The following is a 19823-nucleotide window of genomic DNA, read 5'->3' as shown; positions in this document are numbered from 1 at the left end:
CTCTTCCCCTCCTGCAGCCGAGGCTCCATTGGAGCAAAGATGGCCCGGGCTCTGGGGATGGCTCCTTGGCCTCTGCCCCAGGCGCTAGAGTGGCTCTGGTCGCGGCAGAGCGACGCCCCTGGTGGGCGTGCCGGGTGGAGCCTGGTCGGGCGCATGCGGGAGTCTGTCTGACTGTCTCTCCCCGTTTCCAGCTTCAGAAAAATACAAAAAAAAAAAAAAAAAAAAGTTCTATGGCAACCCGGCTATACCCTTTTCATTATGTATTTTCTATGGCTATTTTTGTGGTTCAATGACAGACTTGAATAGCTGCAGCCGAGTCAATACAGGCCATAATGTCTGAAGTGTTTACTCTCTGGCTTTTTACAGAAAAAGCTTTCCTGACCACCAGTGTAGACAGGGCAAGTCTTGTCCTTGGCTAGGACCATGAAGAACATATTCAGGGTCAGGACAGAAAACACAGTATATGACTCAGAGGCAACAGCTTTACGTGTGCATTGGCGGTATTTGTGAAAGCTTTCTTTCATTTGTTTCTATTATCTCAACGCAGTGAAAAAATCAAGGCATCTACATAGAGTGAGAATGAAGGGAAGAGACTGTGGAGGTCTGAAGAGAGAGGAATGTTCAGTTGGGTCATATGAAAGTATAAACAAGCCACTTAAAGGTAGTGGTCATGAATTTAAAATAAAGGCAGTCAGCATGGTTGTGTCTATTTCTCTAAGCCCCACTAAGCTGCATGGTAGCCAGCTGTGTGAGTTTAGGGTTCCCTGAGAATGACACACCAAGACAGCATTAGATATGCGAAAGAATAGATAGAGAAAATACCTGTTAGAGAAAAGGAGAAGGGGTACCAGAGGATGAGGCGGGAATCTTCAGACAGCGATGCAGGTCTGTCCCAGAGAGCGAATGGGGGAAAGAAGGAGCATGGGATAAGAAGGGTGTCAAACTGCAACACCGTTCAAAACTGCTTTGGGCCCTGGATGGTTGGCTCAGCAGTAGAGCATCAGCCCAGCGTGTGGAAGTCCCAGGTTCAATTCCCTGTCAGGGCACACAGGAGAGACAACCATCTGTTTCTCCACCCTTCCCCCTCTCCATTCTGTCTATCTCTCTCTTCTCCTCCCACAGCCAAGGCTCCATGGGAGCAAAAGTTGGCCCAGGAGATGCGATAGCTCCATGGCCTCTGCCTCTGGCACTAGAGTGGCTCCAGTCAGATGGGCAAAGCAACACCCCCTGGTGGGCGTGTCGAGTGGATCCTGGTCCTGCGCATGTCTCTCTGCCTCCCTGCTTCTCACTTCAGAAAAATACAGAAATAAATGCTTTGGTCAGGATGAAACTCACCTATCAGAGAATTCCTGCATAAGTTTTGCCACAGATCTCAGCACGGACTGAGAGTAACTTGTGGGAATTTTGTCCTTGCTGCAAATTCAGTGGTGGGTGTACAGAATACAGCAGGTGGGGCCATTAGCAGGATATCTGACCGGTGGGCAGCGGGCTGCGAGTAAGATTTTACCAGAGGTTGATGTTGATTTTTAACAGAGGAATAAGGTGAAGAAAAAGAAGGCAAGAAAATATGCAAGGAAATCATTAAAGTGAAAACTTTAACTGGGAAAGGGGAGGGAGGACCTGCATTTAGAGAGGAAGAGTAAAAATTATTTGGAGGTGGGAGGGAGAGGGAATAGATTGTAACTGTAGCTGGGGTGAAGGAAATATTTGGGAAATTGAGGAAAGAAATTGGAAAGATTGGAAGGTGGTGAGAGGAGGAAACATTTAAATTGAGTTACAGGGAAGTTGCAGTGTTTGGGATTGGCAAGGTCTTGTCTTTTAAGTGAAAGGTTGAGATAGATCAGATACGAAAGTTTTTAAAGCAGGAAGGTGAGTAACTGGAAGTCATAGATAACCATCACAGAGGGGCAGGGTGGGCGGTATAAAGACCTGACCGTCAACGTGAGGGGTTTCATCGGGAAGAACAAATAAACTGGAAGCATGATGGTACCTACCTAACCTTCGGCCAAACAGGGTGTGGTAACAGTCAAGACCCGGGAGGGTTGCCAGGTAACTACTCAGGAAAGGCCCAGGGGTCACTAAGAGCCAAAATTGAAGACAATTTTTTTTAAATAAGGTTTTATTTTTAAAACTATGTTGATAGGCGTCATCTCCAGATGCCACATTTTCCTGGCAGTGCCCAGGATCTGATCTTCATGCAGTAGCCATTTCTTCATTTTAGTATCTTTTGCCATCTTTAGAGGCTAAGGATTTTTTTTTTAAGTCCTGGAATTTTTTTTTTTTTTTTTAAAAACAAGTTTTTCTTTCATTTCTAGTTTTCCTTTCACATTTTTTTATTATAAGCATCAAGGGAAAAAATAGCATCTTCAGCTCTTGGAAATCTCTCTCTTTACCAAGACTACCCAGTTCAGGAAGCGCCTTCAGTGTTGCGACGTACTGCCAGAACATGACAAGGTTCTCCTTCCTCCAGTTTCAACGACACGTTTGCTCCTCTGCAGCGTCCTCGGGGATGAGAGTTCCACTTCCGGTCTGTGCAAGGCAAGGGGGGCGTTCTCCATCACGCTCTTCAACATTCTCCTGGCGACCGTCCACTGCCTAGTTCTGAAACTAAGTCCACATTTTTATTTTATTTTTATTTTTGAGAGAAGGTAAGGGAGAGAGAGAGAAGGAAGCATCAAGTCTTCGTTCCAGTTAGTTGTACACTCATTGCCTGCATCTCATACATGCCCTGACTGGGCTCGAACCGGGACCTACTAGGCGGGGTGGATTAGGCGACCAGGGTGCTCCAGGACAAAGCTCTATCCATTGCAGAACCAGCCAGGGCCTATTGACCAATATCTGTAGTTATTTATTGTTGCATACAAAATAGCCCCAAAGCTTAAACAAAAACAACAACAAAAAAAAACATGTATTATCTTACCGATTCTTGGAGTCATAAATGTGGGCGCAACTTCAAGTGGTTCTGTCTCAGGGTCTCTCACAGGCTGATTCAAGGTGTTGACGGAGGCTTGAAATCATTTCAGGACGTGACTGAGGGGAGATTCTTGGGCAGGCTATTTTATGGGGCTGTTAGCAATCCTCAGCCCCTAGCTAATGGGGGGGGGGCATAGATGGCCATCGGTACCTTGTTGAGAGAGTTCTCCACAGAGCAGCTCACAGCAGGGCAGCCGGCTCCCCTCAGAGCAAACAAGCGAAAGGAAGAGATGACAGTCAGTATGGAAACCGGTCTTTGTGAAGCCTAACTTGAAAAACAACACCCCATTCATTTCACCGGTACTGCCCTCCATGCATTAGAAGCAAATCACGAGATCCAGCTTATACCAAAGGGGAGGATTTGAATAGGCAAAAGGATCAGGAGCTGGAGTCTTGGAGATGGCCCACCACACTGTGCACATTCACCATTGAAAAAATACCAACTTTTAGTTAGTGGTTAATGAAAATACAGGTATATCTTTTTCCTCGTCCAAGTTCAGGGTACCCCTTCTGTTGAGGACCTCCAGGCTAGAGAAAACTTTTGTTCTCACCACATTGAAAAAGAATTATTTGGAGAAATTAGGGAAGTTTGGAAAATACTAGCTTTACCATAAAGACTGGTTTCTGAGGAGCAAATACTCATTGTCCTATCAAAGTATAGCTTTGTGTATGTATTTGTAGAGTAATTTCGAGCCTCTCACAAATAGAGTTGTTTTTATTCTCACAAAGTAACTGCAAATTAGGAAGCAAATAAGCAATATTCAAAGTATAGGATTTGGAATAACTATTAACTCTATATTTAGTCATTTAATATAGTGTTTATTTTATTGCATTTCACATCAGTTTGTATATCATCTATATTCATATCCAAAAAAAATTGTTAAATCTACTACAAGCAAAGGCGTTTCAACTGAAATTTTTTGTACAGTATTAGGTTGTGTGAATGAATTTATAATTTTGATCCTATTGGCAACAGATCTCTAAGCCCCTCCCTCCCAACATTGTCACTTTCATTCTTTTTTTTCTGGAAAACACTTATTAATTTTAGAGGAAAAGAGGAAAGGAGAGAGAGGGAAAAAATTGATTTACTGATTCACTTATGAATGCATTCCTTGGTTGATTCCTGTAATGTACCCCTGACAGGGGGGTCGACTTGGCGTATCGGAATGATTCTCTAACCCACTGAGCTTCCCTGGCAAAGTTGGAAAAACTTAAATATGTATTATTAACTACCACTGCTTTTGCTAAAAATGTCTTTCACTTTTTTCATCCTTATAATGATAAAAGTTAAGAAAAATGCAGAAATAGTTGTAGGTAGTGGAAAGTAGCAATTATTTATGTTTCAGAAGGGTTGTGATATATACATATAATTTTCTTTATTAAGTGTTGATTAAGTGTTGAAGGCAGCAGGAAAAGAGCTAGGCCCAATATGGGATGGATTGACTTCATGAAAGAAGCCATAGATGCCTTGGCCAGATGGCTTAGTTGGTTGGAGCATCATCCGGGTATGCAGAGGGTGAGGGTTTGATTCCCTGGACAGGGAACATACAGAAATGGATCAATGTTTCTGTCTGTCTGTCTGTCTCTCTCTCTCTATCTCTCTCTCTCTTCCTTTCTCCCTAAAGTCAATAAATAAAATATTTTAGAAATGAAGAAGCCACAGGCATGAGTCTATAGGAGCCGAGCGGGGCTGTTGAGGACAAGACAGTGTGGACATCACTCATTCCTCCAGTCACATAGAGTTAGAGCCAACTCAATGCACTTAACAGATAATACAGCTGCTGCTAGTCTCAACCGTCATAAAAGGAAACTGAGACTCAATTGTTTTTGTTTTTGTTTCTGTTTTCAGTCCGGCAGCAAATAACTTCTGGGATTAAAAACTCGGTCACTTTTGTTACAGACTTCCCCTCTCTGCTCTTGCCCAATTCTATGCTGATTGACCCAATAACAATAATATAAGGCCCCTCCATCCTGCAGTTCACTGAGCTTTCATGGCACTTGCATTTATTATTACATTTTTGCATTGTTGGTTGGGGAATTATCTCTGAAACCAACTTCTAAAGGTTTTGCGTGGAAGAACCAAACCGGATTGTAGCTTCAACATCATTAGATCTTCAGATTGCGTTGGTCATGTATATATTCTTTAACAAATGGAACTGTGTTTTCATTGTCTATCAAAGTAAAGGACAGAAATATAATCCCAATGAACTGGAAAGAAGGTGGTTTCACGTATGTCTTTGATTTGAATTCATTTATTGAGCAAGTGAGAACAGAGATGCAAATAACTTCTTCCACCTGAAGCCTAGAAAGTTAAGTGGTTAAAAAAAAAAAATCTATGCTTTTTCCCAGGTATTATTTTTCAAGGTTATTTTTTAAGTCAGCCTTGCAATAATCTCATTTGTAGAGCTGGTTTTTTAGGTGAATCACTGTGCAGAGTTCCCCTGCAAAATGTATCCATCCTGCTCTGCCTTGTAAGAGCGAGTCCTTTTAAAGAAATTATTCCATTAGTGATAAAAAGCAAACCTTGCCCTGAAAATATTACCTTGCATTTAACTTTGGAATTTGCAGCCCTCTGACAAGAGTTCTTTGTTGCCTGATTTGGCAGGAGGCTGGTTGCTGTATACATCTCCATACTTAACATTTGTTATCAACTTAGTTTGACAGTTTAAATCTAGCATAATGATGTGGAAATATAAACAAATGGTAAATGCACTTTTGCATTCCAATAGGTTTTTCCTCCCAGATCTCACCGTTCAAACCATTTCTTCACAAGGAATGTGGAACCTGAGAAGAGTTTTGGTGGGGGGAGTATATATATATATAATGTCATTTTCTATATCTAGTAGTCCGATTTGACACGCTATTTATGTTACCCTAACCTTAAACCAACTTAGATATGGGTTTTGACCTAAAATGACCTCCTTGGCTTTGCAAAGGATTGTTTCAATAAACAGATGGGTCATTTTCCAAAGAGAATTTTTTAAAAATTAAAAATACTTAAGATCCACATATGACTCCTGTTCCTGAGAACAGCAAATTCAAAGGGCACAAAGCTTCAAACTACTGGGGAAATAGAATTTGTGTTAAATTAGATTATCACTATCCTTTTATTTTATGTAATTTTTTTTTGCAGTCCTTTAAAATGAATGTTCACAAACCTCCACACATAGATCTCTTGCAAACAGTTGCAGTGTTGCATCTAGTATTTCTTATTTACAGTCTTCTTGAGCATTAGGAAATTATGTTTATTTGTAGAAAGTGTTAATTTAGCCAAATTTTTGGATTTCTTTGTATAATGGTCTCAACAAAAGGCAGAAACTAAAAGAAGAAATTAAGAATTATATCAGGCAGCTTTTCTATTATAAAGCAAAAATTAAAAGTTTGATAAAATACAATTTATTTTCTAAATTTGTGTGTTAAGAAACTAGAAAATTCAGCAAAGAGAAATATCTAGATTTAGTAGTAAAAAGAAACTTCAGAAAATGATAAAGGTAAATGCAGATTTAACTGTAGAATTTATTTCAGCAGCACTCTTCTGGTGTATCTAAAATATGAGTTGATTTGTTCATTTTAGGATGCATCAATCATTTAAATCATACAATAGAGATAAATTGTTATTTTGAGGCCCATTGGCCTAGAGCTTCAATGACAAACTTCTTTGACACAAAGAAAGTTTTTATCCAGTAACTCAACTGGGAAAAGAAAATGCATGCCTGAAACTCATGACAGAATTACTTTTTAGAAATCTGATGTAATCTATTATAAACATCAGTGCCCTGTCTTACTCTTATACTTGACTTGTTTCTCTGGTAATTATAACAGTAAATTATTATTCCATTTCGTGATCTCGAGGATTATAAAGAGTAAGAATTTTCATGGCATGTAGGAGCTTAAAAGCATTCGTGGCTCTCACTTAGTTGTGTGATGAGAATCAAAGTATTTACCTTTCTGCACCTCAGTTTCCTAAGTCTCAATTTTTCATCTTTAAAAGGATAAAAAGATGTTAGAAAACTAAAAATATAAAATTGATGTGTGTGATACATATGGGTATGGAACATTACCTTGCATATTGTAGCTGCTCAAAATATTGTTGAATAAATGAGTCAACAAATCAATGTGTGTGAGTGTGTGTGTGTGTGTACATTTACGTATATGGCTGGCCTATGTGTATGTGTGTGTCTGCTGCTTGCATAATAGAAATGCTGAGTAAATGATAGCTATCATCCTTTTGTATAATTTGGGGGAAAAAAATAAAGATGAGTCCAAAGTATTTCAAGATCTCAGTGCTGTGAATGGTGCCTGCCTAGTGTTACTGAACAGAGCCAGAAAGAAAAGGAAGTATCTGTGCTCCAGTCCCATCTTGTCAGTGTTATTTCTTCAGTCACAGTTATGAATAGACAACTGAAAGCAACACTAGGCCTTCTTCTACCACCACGATGACCATGAATATGTGGCCAGAACTTGGGCCGCGATGGGACTTCCCACTCCCAAGCCCAGTCCCAGGGTAGCAGCAGCATGTGTACCGTTTGCTCAGAGACCACGAGGAGAGGGAGAGCACTTGAACCTCCTGTTCACAGACAGTGAAATGTTAAAGGTCGCCCATGTGGGACCACCGTATGAACCCATCCAGGGCGTCTCCTTGGGGGAAAAGCAGATCTGTCGTGGCAGAATTTAGCCAAGCTGCACTTGAATGTGAGCATCTGGTAGAAGAAGTTCATAAAAGTTATTAGAAAACAACATTCTGACAGACATTCTCATGTAATGGTTGTTTTTGCACGTTTGTATTCTGGATAAATTCCAAGTTTTTACTTGTATTTTTCACTCTTTGCCTGTACTGGCATCAGAAGTGTGAAAAAAAAAAAAAACCATTCAAAAATATATCCAGTCATTTGGTATGCATAGATAAATGGAGAACAGCTGATAGGATATATAAAAAAAATGAATGTTTATACAACCTAGAACTAAGAATTACTTTTAGAGGCTGATTTTTCAACTTTGAGATATAGGCAATGCCTCACAAATATTTATGTCCCCTAAGTTGAAGTGGAAGTAATCTCCAAATTTTGAGGACACAAGAATGAACAAGACTGTTTAAGTGTTTCAAGACTTTAAAGGGACTCATAGCCTGACCAGGCAGTGGGGCAGTGGATAGACCATCGGACTGGGACACAGAGTTCTCAGGTTCAAAACCCTGATGTCGCTGGCTTGAGTGTGGGCTCGTCCAGCTTGAGTGTGGGGTCACTGGCTTGAGCATGGGATCATAAACATGACCCCATGGTCACTAGCTTGAGCCGAAGGTCACTGGCTTGAAGCCCAAGGTTGCCAACTTGAGTGCGGGATCACCAGCCTGAACATGGGGTTGCCAGCTTGAGCGTAGTATTATAGACATGACCCCATGGTTGCTGGCTTGAGCCCAAGGTTGCTGACTTGAGCAAGGGGTCACTTGCTCTGCTGTAGCCACCTAGTCAAGGCACATATGAGAAAGCAAGCAATGAACAACTAAGGTGCCGCAAAGAAGAATTGATGCTTCTCATCTCTTTCCCTTCCCGTCTCTCTGTCCACATCTGTCCCTCTCTCTATCTCTCTCTCTCTGTCTGTCACACACACACAAAAAAAAAAAAGAAAGAAAGAAAGAAAGAAAGAAAGAAAGAAAGAAAGAAAGAAAGAAAGAAAGAAAGAAAAAGGAGACACATAGGTAACAATCAAAAAGAAAGAAATATAGGGAAGGGAAAGAACTATCAATATAAAATCCTGGCTTCTCCAGACAGAAACATTCTTCCTATAAGCATGAGAAGGGTGATGGAAGGAAGTTGGAGTTTAGTGCTCAACAGGAAAAGCCATGCGAGATAAGCCAGGATAAAAGACCTCTCTCCAGTATGGTGTGGGACGGGATACAAGAAGGTGCAGTTTATGAGCAGTCTGTCAAGAGAAAGCGAAAAGTGGAAAAAGGTCATGGAGTGAGCTAGACTGGGAGGAACTTCTGGGGCTATTCTAAAGTGTCTGGAATGTTTCTTGTAAACAATGAGAGAGAGATCATATTGTAAAGGGAAGCATCACATAACTGAATGCTATATGTTTGTTTGTTTGTTTGTTTGTTTTGGGTTTTTTTTTTGTATTTTTCTGAATCTGGAAACGGGGAGAGATAGTCAGACAGACTCCAGCATGTGCCCAACCGGGATCCACCCGGCATGCCCACAAGGGGTCAATGCTCTGCCCCTCCGGGGCATCGCTCTGTCGCAACCAGAGCCACTCTAGCGCCTGGGGCAGAGGCCAAGGAGCCATCCCCAGCGCCCGGGCCATCTTTGCTCCAATGGAGCCTTGCTGCGGGAGGGAAAGAGAGAGACAGAGAAGAAGGAGAGGGGGAGGGGTGGAGAAGCAGATGGGCACTTCTTCTGTGTGCCCTGGCCGGGAATCGAACCCGGGACCTCTGCATGCCAGGCTGACGCTTTACCACTGAGCCAACCGGCCAGGGCCCCTGAATGCTATATGTTGGAAAAGAAGTCTTTGCATGCAACAGGAGTTAGGAATTGTAGTCAACCATTCAAGTGACAAACTAACACCTAGTATAATTGTAGGGTGTTCTAGGCCTATGTCAAGGGGTGTAGGGTAATACAACAACCATTAACTATTAAATATATATTATGTCAGGAGAGAAAACAGTGGAAAGCTATGTAATGTAAGTAATAGCCAAAGAATTGCTGTGATTCTGTTAGAGAGGCAAAAACTAAATTGAGAGTTGTGTTTTTATGGTTTGGAGATTAAAATAATAGACTTTTGGTTTCATCTATTTCATAGGTAAGTACTTTCATCATTTCTAGTAAATTATTCACTTAGTTTTTAAGGTGATTAGTTCTTAAAGGTTATAGCTTGTATTTATTGAAATGGTATCAATTACTGTTACCCATAAATCAATGAGATTTAGCATTTTTGTGAAATTAGACTCATAAAATGGTGTGAATAATTAAAAAATAATTAGGATTTAACATTTTCAAAAATATCAAATTTTACAAAAAGTGCACTTTTGACATATTATCTCATTTGATCTGCACACTAATGGTGTGAGGTACATCCCCCCATGATGGAGACACCATGACACTTCCTGAAGATGACAAAGATCGAGGAGAATCCCGATCCTTTTTCCTGTTTTAGCTGCCATCTTTAGTACTTCTTAGAGCACTCAAGAAGCCTGCTTCTCAAGTCAAGTCCTCTGTTAGTCTGCATTTCTGTGGTTAATCACAATTTGTTATCAATATCAATCTACTTAAAGTACCCATGGGTCGTAACATCAACCATGTGATAATAATGATGGTTATTTACTGTGCACCTACTATATCATCAGCTATTTTCTATGTATTAGTCTCATTTCATTCTCACAGCAATACTGAAAGGAAGCTATTATTATCCTCATTCCACAGATGAAGGAACAGAAAGTGAGGTTAAGAAAACTGTCTACAGTCACATGGTCCTAAAGTGGATGGCCAGAATTCTAAACCCACATCCACCTCCATCTCCGGCCACAGCTCTGTCCTCTCCTCCCTGGGAGGCAGGGCGACACTCCCGAGTCCGTTAACCCCCAGATGACACAGGCTTACAATTCATTTCCAAAATTACGTAACACTTCGGCTCCAAGGCTGAATTTCACAGGAAAAATAAAGGGTATTTTTTGTGTGTATGTGAGTTAGATACATTCCACAGGAAACATCAGAGGATTGGATTCTAAAAAGAGAAATAAAGAGAAAGGAAGAAAATACTTACATTGTACTCTAAATAGAACAGTTATCTGTATTTTTTTTTTGAAATAGATATTAAAGAGAATTCCCTTTAAAATCTTCCCACTTCACGCCTATCAAAATAAACAGAACATCATGTCAAACCTATTTCTGCACATCAGTTCTAGGACACCGTCTAACAGTCTTTAATCATCGTTCTCCCCCACTGCAGGACCTTCCCACGCAGCAAACTTGCTACTCTCCTGGTTGTCTGTGTACATTTGATAGATACACTAACAGAGGGAGGCTTTTAATCTGCTTGCTTCCTTGCTGCAAGGAGCAGCTTTTGTGCGGGGGCTGCTCTCTGTATTTACTTGGTGCTTAGAGAATACAGTCCTTCTTTTTTTTTAATTTTTATTCATTGATTCGAGAGAGAGAGAGAGGAAGTGGGAGACAGAAACATTCATCTGTTTCTGTCTGTGTCCTAACCAGAGATCGAACCAGCAACCTTTGTGTACCAGAATGAGACCACCATTTCCATTTTGGCTCTCAATCTTATTTGCTTGTGAGTCTTTCTACTTGGCCCCAGAAAGTGCTAGAGTCTGGACTTGAGAATAGAATGTGGGATTTGACCTATGCACACATGTGACATTGGGAAGGTCATTGGAATTTAATTTTTAATAGTGGGTTTGATGACACTTTTTCAGGAAGAGCTTTTTAAATTTTTTTTTAATTGAGCTTGGCTTTTAGTTTTAATAATTTACAGATGACTCTTTACTGAATCTAAAAGTCCAACTAGGTATTCAGTTGACAGTGGTGACATGAGAGAGAAGGAAGAAAATCAAGATTACAAAGTATTCAAGTAAAAGTTGACCTCACCTTTTGAGTAGGAAAAATACTGCAGTTATCGAAGACATTTATTTCTGCAATGTGGGGCTATGTGTTCTTGATTTCCAAAACCAATCTTTCTAATTTCTTCTGTGTGTGGTATATCAAGATAACAGTGCAAGGATCAGAAAGTTAACTATCCGCAAGATTCAAAATTTAGACCAAATCAATAAAATAAAATAAAATAAAAACTCACAATTCTGCAATCGTTGTGGGCAGGGCACACATCCATCTGAAGGTTCCCTGAGTACTAGTCAGTAAATATGAGTCTCCCTAGAACACAGGCCAAGTGCGATGTTTCAATTCTGTTGCATAAATCACTGGATGAGAGACTAGTCTCTACTAACCCTAGTTTTAGATGCTGCAAGCTTTGACTTAGTCTCCAATGTATAACTTTCTCACCTTTGATTACTTTATTACAAATAGCTGTAAAATTGTTGAGAGCTATGAAGTCTAAGATGCTCATACGGTGCTTTCTTGGTTCAGAGAAGCTTAAATCTTAGCTTACTCGTTTGTTTGTTTGTTTGTATTTTGCTGAAGTTGGAAACGGGGAGGTAGTCAGACAGACTCCCACATGTGCTCGACCAGGATCCACCCGGCATGCCCACCAGGGGGCGATGCTCTGCCCATCTGGGGCGTCATTCTGTTGCAACCAGAGCCATTCTAGCACCTGAGGCAGAGGCCACAGAGCCATCCTCAGCGCCCGGGCCAACCCTGCTCCAATGGAGCCTTGGTTGCGGGAGAGGAAGAGAGAGACAGAAAGGAAGGAGAGGGGGAGGGATAGAGAAGCAGTTGGGGGCTTCTCCTGTGTGCCCTGGCCAGGAATCGAACCCAGGACTCCTGCACACCAGGCCAATGCTCTACCACTGAGCCAACCAGCCAGGGCCTTAGCTTACTCGTGTTTTAAAAATATCTTTCTTGGATCATACTAAAGGGACAATAGAGAGATAGTTGATCTTATAACTACTTTTATTTCTCCAAAAGACTGTGTTTAAAAGAACAATCACAGTTTATCTGAAAAGAAATAAAACATTAAAGAAACAGTTAAATATTACAAAGAACACAATTGTAAAAATGTTTAGTTCCTATCCACAGCCAACTTTCTCAATTGGAAGCTAAATTCTAACATAAAATAAAATGTAAAAATATATAGTTCCAATTGGCTTTGAATATCTTTGCAAACTTTTATAATATCCTTTACCAAAAAAAAAAAAATCAAGGTTTTTCTACAGACATTTTTTTAGAGTTAAATGCATACATACACTCATACTCACATAGCTACACACTTTAAAAACAGCCTATATTTTAGCAGCATAGAGTCTAAAAAAACTGTTGGATAAATACAAAATTACTTTGCCATATATAACTTCTGTAACATATTCTGGCATGAAGAGGGATATTTTGTTTCAGTTTACAATGGAATCCCTTTATAATACTGATTTAGGGTTACATATTTAAATACCAACATATCCACAGTTATCCAGTAACTGATCATGTTTAATTAGATGTCAGTTGCATTTATGAGGAAGAATAAATGGTTCACAGGAGTTTGTTAGAGCATCATCCCAATGGGCTGAGTTTGTGGGTTCGATCCCCAGTCAGGGCACGTACAAGAATAAACCAGTAAGTACATGAATAAGTGGAACAACAAAGCAATGTTTCTCTCTCTTTCTCTCTCTCTCCTTTTCCCCTTCCTCTTTCTCTAAACTCAATCAATAAAATATCATTTAAAAGATTAATTTACTTAATTCTGAAAGCATTAATAAATGTTGTTTCAAGTTATATTAAAGAAAAAAGATACGTGAAATAGCCAACTCTATCCACCTTCCTTTCTGGCCTGATTGAGATCTAGCGACATTCAATTTCTTAACTTTGTTATATATTTGTTTTCACCCATCAGATTTCATTTTTTGTTCCCATAACAAATGAGAGAAATTGTATATACTCTTTAGAGCCGTCTTAATATGTTTATAAAGAAACACTTTATTGGCTCTGGCCGGTTGGCTCAGTGGTAGAGCGTCGGCCTGGCGTGTAGAAGTTCCGGGTTCGATTCCCGGCCAGGGCACACAGGAGAAGCGCGCATCTGCTTCTCCACCCCTCCCCCTCTCCTTCCTCTCTGTCTCTCTCTTCCCCTCCCACAGCCAAGGCTCCATTGGAGCAAAGATGGCCCGGGCACTGGGGATGGCTCCTTGGCCTCTGCCCCAGGCGCTAGAGTGGCTCTGGTCACAACAGAGCGACGCCCCCTGGTGGGCAGAGCGTCGCCCCTGGTGGGCGTGCCGGGTGGATCCCGGTGGACGCATGCGGAGTCTGTCTGACTGTCTCTCCCCGTTTCCAGCTTCAGAAAAATACAAAAAATAAATAAATAAATAAATAAATAAATAAATAAATAAATAAATAAATAAATAAGAAAGAAAGAAAGAAACACTTTATTGACGTAGAGTCGCTGTTTGCTGCAAGAACGCAGGAATCCGCAACATTCCTCCCGATGCTGCTCTGGAATGTAAACGTGCAATCCCACAGGCCTTTTTAATCATTGAAAAGTTTTCACCCCTTTTGTGTCCAACTTTTCATACCCAACATACTGTAATATGAGCCATACCCAAGATTCTGCCTGGATAATTCGGTAATTCTTAACATCTGACTTCAACTTAAAACATCAAATCGGACGCACTCAGAGGCCTTCTTTCTTCTGGGCCATTATAACTCTCAGTCAATGCCATTTTTTTTTTCCAGAAAGGAGTAATTAAGGAAACTGATAATTTTGTTACACTTGTATTCTTTAATAACACACTGACATCATTATCTGATTAACATTATAGTCATAATATTTTAAAAGCTATTTAAGGGTTTCTTTTGTTTGTGTGTTTTGGTTTTGGCTTTTACTTTGCACAAGACCAGCTACTGTAGGAATTGAGAACTAAAGAAAATATGTTTATTTTATCCATGCATATAAAGGTTCCTTTGAAAAACAGAGTATATCTCTTTGGGCATAAAAAGAGTTTATAGATGAAAGGCACTATACGTTCAACCCTGTCTGACATGATATGTGGAAATGAAAGCAAGTTCACGGTTAGCTGTGTTTGCTCTAGAGAAACCAGAAGGAGTGGGTAACAAGTGAAAAGGAAAAAGAAATGAATCAATTTACGTCCATCATTTTTATTCGATGTAAAGTTTACCCAAATAAAAGCCAAAATATATGGATTGTATAAGTGATTATGTGCTTATAATGAAAAAAGAGCAAGGGAGGAAAGAGAAAAAGAATAACATTTTCTATTTATCTTAAACATTGAGACGTTATCTCAAAAACATGAAGAGATTGACTTGTTCCATTCTTATAGGAAGTTTATATTAATTTAGATTAACTTGTTGACCCAAGTCAAAAGTTAGTCATGATTTCTAAATATTATGTTGATATTACAGGGACAAGGAGATATTGCTTCATTATTTTAAAGGGATTGTTTTTGAAAATACATAGAAAGTACATCTGAAAAAAAAATTTATTAATTGTAAGTCAATAGGCACATCTAAAGTTTGTGAGATGCTTAAAAACTTGAGGTTCCCTAGTTAAATGCCTCAATGGTCATGGCAGCTTTGTTTGTATGACTTAAGTTGTTTAACAAAAGCTAAATTTCAGGTTACTGCATTTGGAAATTGTTGAATTTTAAATTAATAGAATATTACAGAAATACTTTTTTTAAATTTTTTTCATTAATGACACCAACAATAACTTAGGCTGGCTGACAATCTTAAAATTTAGTAAGTAAATTAGTTCTATAAGAGTAATGTAGCAACGTGAGGCTGTTATTTATTAGGGAGAACATACTAACCACTTTAAGAACAGCAAAGTGAAACAATGTTTCTCACAAAAGTCCAGGAGATAGAGAAATAGAAAGAAGGCACTTGCCTTAAGATTGGGAAACAACTTTATTTTATATATTTTTAATAAACAAATATAAACATACTGAAAACATTTTAAATTAAAAAATATATTTGTATTTCTTACTCTAAAATATTAACTATTGTTATTCTGGTGTATTTCAACATAGCTATTACCATACTGTAAGTATTACATCTTATTCTTTTTACAATTCTACAAGTAACACGTTATAAAATTTAAATGGTATAAAATATATACTTTAAAATTTCCTTACTATTTTTATCCCCTATGTCATCAACAGGTTATTTCACAACTTTTTTTTTTTTACTAATGTTAGGCCATACATATTATTATTATTTTTTCAAAATATATTATTATAGAATACATATTATTATTTCATAACTAACTTTCTTCACCCAAAAACGCACAGAACACCTTTCTCTGTCAGTAGCTATAAACTTGTTTTCACCAATTTAATTACATAATATAAAATTTTGTTTGCCAGTTTTATCCTAAGCAGCTCATATCTTTTCAAATAACTCATAAATATTATTTGTAACAACTCTAATATTCTATTAAATGATATAGCATAGGTTACTTCTTTATTATTTTCTTATTACAAATTTAGCCTTTTTCTAGCTTTTTTTCCCCCCGTATTCCCATACTATTTTAATTAATGATATAATGCACATCTTTTACTATATATAGAATATTTCTTCAGCTTCTAAGGGTTGGAATTATTGGATCAAAGGGCATGATGATTTTAAGACACTCGTACAAATGGCGTCTCATTTGTATTTCCCCCCTAAGAGGCGATGAGGCATCATAGGAAGACCAGGAACTTGGAGTTAGGCAGCTTTGACTTTTTTAACAAGCCTATCCCTGGAGCTCATTTGCCTATGTTCCTAAATCTTAGGATGGAAATTGTAAAAAAAAAAAAAAAAAAAAAAAAAGTATTTCTACTGTATTTGTGAAGATTAAATGTAAAAAGTGTGTTTTGGTTTTTTTTTGTTTTGTTTTGTTTTTTATTTTTCTGAAGCTGGAAACGGGGAGAGACAGTCAGACAGACTCCCGCATGCGCCCGACCGGGATCTACCCGGCACGCCCACCAGGGGGCGATGCTCTGCCCACCAGGGGGCGATGCTCTGCCCCTCCGGGGACGTCGCTCTGCCGCGACCAGAGCCACTCTAGCGCCTGGGGCAGAGGCCAAGGAGCCATCCCCAGCGCCCGGGCCATCCTTGCTCCAATGGAGCCTTGGCTGCGGGAGGGGAAGAGAGAGACAGAGAGGAAGGAGGGGGTGGAGGATGGAGAAGCAAATGGGCGCTTCTCCTATGTGCCCTGGCCGGGAATCGAACCCAGGTCCCCCGCACGCCAGGCTGACGCTCTACCGCTAAGCCAACCGGCCAGGGCCAAGTGTGTTTTTTTTTAATCACTTGTGAATTGGAAGGTAAAAAACAACAACAACAACTTCTTTCCATATTATTGTTACAGTTATACTTTTTAGGATGAAACTTTTTTTTTTCCTCTCAGTTTCTGGAGGAAGAAAGAGGCCAGGTGACTTACAGATTGCACTGAAAATAAGGTTCTTGGCAGTTGGAGATGAGACTACATTCCGGAACAGAGGTAGTTAGAGTAAGTTATACAGCGCCATTTGCTCCAGAAAATTGGGTAAGGATTGACAGTTGTTTTGGCAAGGGAGGCCACAGGAGAAAATTGTCCTCTTGTTTCTGCTTCTGAGGATAAAATGGGAAAGCAAAGCTCATGGAATGAAGCCCGTTTCAAAGAACCATGACCCAAGTTTTATAAATGCTCCAAGGAAGTATACTCAGAGAAATAAAAACCAGATTATTTCAATTTATACGTAGCTAAAACCATTGAAAATATAAAATAAATCCCAGATTTAAAATACTAGCCGCAATTTTGAACAAACAGTGACAGCTCTCTATTAAACTCTTAAACCAAGTATGTTTTAGAAAAACCAGCATCCTCCCGCCCCCCCCCTTGATAATAAAGTCTGCATCTTCTGCCCTGGAGATGTTTTTGAAATAAATGTAATCAGGCATTAAAGCAGAGTGCAATGCTAAAATATAACCAGGTAAATCCATCAGTCTATGCATTTTTTGTTCCTTGCGGCTTTGCCACTGTTATTTTTATTAAAGAATTAATGCCCATTATACAACACTGTTGCTTTTTCCTCAGTGAGATGTGAATAGCATATTGAAGAATGTGTTAAAAGAAATTAAATGTTCAAAATGAATTACTTGTTTAATTAGTGAAGAACTCTAATATCCAGCTTTATTTACACCATTACTAAAAATATGCTGAGGCTATTTTTTTTTAATTTTCTATTAATTTGATAGAGAGAAAGAGAGGAAAGGGAAAGGGGAGGAAGGGAGAGGGAGGGGAAGAGAGAGAGAAAGAGAGAGCACATCAGTTCATTGTTTCACTCAGTTATTCCATAATTGTGCATTCTTTGGTTGTTTCTCATATGTGCCTTGACTGGGGATCAAACCTGCGACCCTGGCACATCAGGATGACACTCTATCCATTAAGCCACCCATCCAGGGCAAGAATATTTTTAACTAGATAAGAATAGTTCTTTAAAAAAGATATACTCATACAATATATATCATGTTACCATTATAAAAATATTCCACAAATGTGCCAACAATTAAAACATCATACATATCTTGTTGGTATATCTCAGGAATTCCCACACAACTATAAGTCTTTCAATTATCACTTTAAAATAATGAAATAAAGTGTACAGTCTTGAACTAAAGATAGTGTCTAGGGTTATATAAAATAATCAAATTATTGAGCTAATACAAAAACTAAAATAAGCAAAAATTTAAGAAGTTTTTGAAACAGGATAAGAATATTTTAGAAATTTATTTTTTTTAATTTTTTATCAGTCTAATATATTCTTTTATTATTTTGAACTGTGTCTTTATTTTTCATTATTATTTTTCTGAGACCCCCAGTTAAGGAGTAGATGGGAAGTTTTTATTTATCATTTTTGAGCCAGCAGGGGGCAATAGAGCATTGTGTACTAAACACAATCAGCCAATTGAAACATTTCATAAGATGGTATTTTCTTTCATACAGAAGAATACAAAAATAAAATATAAAAAGACCAATTAACTTCGCCTTCTTTAAAATATGGTTATATATTTTTACCTTCAATTTTAAATTATGGTTTGATGATTGACTGTAACTATTGTGAATTCACAATCCAAAACTAGTCCAAGGAACATAAATGGACTAAGAAATAGACTAATGAAAATGTAATCCAGTCTTAAAGGAAATAGCAAAAATTACAAATACCCAATGTTTGTAAAAAAAAATATTATACTGGAATACTGGAAGATTCTTTTACCCATATTACAGTGGCAAGGTGGAAAGTGATATATTTCTGTGCTAAAAGAATGCCTCTATCTCATTTATGGTTTTTAAATAAATGGTTTCCCAGTAGTTACACTAAACTTCCTTTTTTTAACTTCATGTTTTATGCTAAATATTTCATACTACTATATTAATTATTGTTTTAAAATAATTTTATGTTGGAGTATTGAAATCACTTCTCAAAGACTGTGAGGATTATTTATATAACATGCAAATGTGAGGGATATCTCCATAAAAAATAAAATGTAAATACAAAGTAATATTTCTCTCAAGGTTAAATTGGTTTGAAGAGTTTTTTTAGTTTGTTTGTTACTCTTTAATAGGTATTAGAATGTTGGTTTACATATCACTAGCATAATGACAGGGAAAATAGCTCTGCACCTCCCAGCTATCTTCTTTAATCATCACAAGAAGAAAAAAAAGTCCCTCAAAATGTTTTAAAGTTAGATTCGAGTTTTTCTATCTTGACGCTATTGCTACATTGACCAGCTTTTTCTTTCCTGGGAGGAAACTGCTCGTGAAACGTGAGCTATTTAACAGCATCTCTTGCCTTCACACACGAGATGTCAAACAGCACCTTCGCCTCTCCTCCCCCAGGTTGGGACAACCACAGAGGACTCTGGACATTGCCAAACATACGCTGGGTCAGTGGAAGGGGACAAAACGACCCCAACTGAGGACCTTAAAACTGAGTAAACCTTCAAGCCGCTGCCCCTTTTCCTTCTGCAATGGGATAGTTAGATCGCCTACAAAAGACATGAATGTGCAGATATCTGCGTACAGACTTTCTTCTCTTCCTCTTCTTCGTCTAGCTAAGTCGTTCTCAAAACTGAGTATACTCCACAGAACAATAGGCACAAAATTAGGCTCAATTTACCTTGATCGGAACTACACTTGCCATAGGTGAGCAAGTCGGAAGTCATTAGCACCACTGAAAAGTTTCCAAGAGTTGCAGAAGAGGCAGGGTTAAA

At 38.7% G+C, this 19823-nt stretch overlaps 1 protein-coding gene and 1 pseudogene across 5 annotated transcripts in view; one reads left to right on the top strand and one right to left on the bottom strand.

Annotated features, from left to right (window-relative positions):
- LOC136380019 (ATP synthase subunit g, mitochondrial pseudogene) overlaps positions 1-2558 on the bottom strand; it is a 61868-nt pseudogene extending 59310 nt beyond the window's left edge.
- ROBO1 (roundabout guidance receptor 1) overlaps positions 1-19823 on the top strand; it is a 1145453-nt gene that overhangs the window by 676799 nt on the left and 448831 nt on the right. The gene's annotated exons all lie outside the window — the stretch shown is intronic.

The sequence above is a fragment of the Saccopteryx leptura genome, chromosome 8, assembly GCF_036850995.1.
Source record: "Saccopteryx leptura isolate mSacLep1 chromosome 8, mSacLep1_pri_phased_curated, whole genome shotgun sequence".
Lineage (NCBI taxonomy): Eukaryota > Metazoa > Chordata > Mammalia > Chiroptera > Emballonuridae > Saccopteryx > Saccopteryx leptura.
Note: the sequence above shows the minus strand (reverse complement) of the source record. Positions and strands in the feature narration are given on the sequence as shown.